The sequence below is a fragment of the Camelus ferus genome, chromosome X (assembly GCF_009834535.1).
Source record: "Camelus ferus isolate YT-003-E chromosome X, BCGSAC_Cfer_1.0, whole genome shotgun sequence".
Classification (NCBI taxonomy): domain Eukaryota; kingdom Metazoa; phylum Chordata; class Mammalia; order Artiodactyla; family Camelidae; genus Camelus; species Camelus ferus.
Window position 1 is genome coordinate 40374113 of NC_045732.1, and position 1531 is coordinate 40375643.

Genomic DNA, 1531 nt, shown 5'->3' on the forward strand with positions numbered 1-1531 from the left:
AAATGTATGTAAGATTTTTAAAAGAATCTAGACTGACTCTAGACAGAGTTGAACAGTAAAAATGATTTAATAAAGAGATTCTCCTTGACCCCTGTAAGACTAACTATTACTTTAAATGTTAATGATACCAATCTTTGGTAGGAATAACTCATTCACACATGTGTCTTATGAGAATACATTGGTGAAGAAATATTGGATGTAATTTGTTAAAAAAATCCACATTTCCACATTAGTAATGGGTGTCCACTTAGGATACACTCAACCCTCAGTATCAGTGGGTTCCACATCCATGGATTCAACCAGCTGTGGATTGAAAATATTTGTGAAAACATTCCACAAAGTTTCAAAAAGTAAAACTTGTATTTCACCTTACCAGTAACTATTTACATAGCATTTACATTGTACTGATAAATATTTACATAGAATTTATATTGTATTAGTTATTATAAGTAGCCTAGAGATGATTTAAATTATTCCTGAGGATATGTTTAAGTTGCAGGCAAATTATATATATACTATATTTATATGTAAATTATTTATATATAAATTATATATATGGCATTTTATATAAGGGACATGAGCATTCCCAGATTTTTGTAGCTCTGGGTGTCCTATTGAGATTGGAGGACGACTGTATGTTACATTCATTTTTTCCTTCAATATTTTCCTTATTTTGAAGGACAAAAACTACATATATTTAAAGAATACAATGTGATATTCTATACATTGTGAAATAATTATTAAAATCAAGGTAATTAACACATCCATCACTTCACATAATTAAAAAAGTTTTAAGTCCTACTCTCATGGGGGAAGAGTATAACTCAAGTGGTAGAACACATGCTTAGCATGCTCAAGGTCCTGGGTTCACTCCACAGTGCCTCCTCTAAAATAAATAAATAAATGAATAAAGCTAATTATACCCCCCCCAAAAGTTTAATTTTAAAAAAAAGAAAAAAACGTTCTATTCTCTTAGCAAGATTCAAGAGTATAACACATATATTTATATGCATTTTAATATATATATTTCAGGTATTATCTATGCTCATCATGCTGTATATTAGATATCGAGAACATATTAACCTTCTAGCTGAAAGTTTGTAGCCTGTGACCAATATATTCTCCTTTCCACAAACCTAGAGTGTCTGATAACCACGATTCTACTCACCGCTTCTATAAGTTCAGCATTTTTGATTCCACACACAGATGAAATCATGCAATATTGGTCTCTCTCTATCTAGATCATTTCAATTACCATAACATGTCATAGAATAACAATGTTACCGAAAATCACAGGATTTTCTCTTTTTTCAAGACTTAATAACATTCTAGTATGTGTGTGTGTATATATATATATATATATATATATATATATATACACACCCATATTTTGTTTTTAATTTTTGGATGGGAGAACAATTTATTTACTTTTTTAATGGAGGTACTAGGGATGGAACATGGTATCTAGTACTTCTAGTGCTAAGCATGCACTCTACCACTTGACCTACATCCTTACACTATATTCATCTTT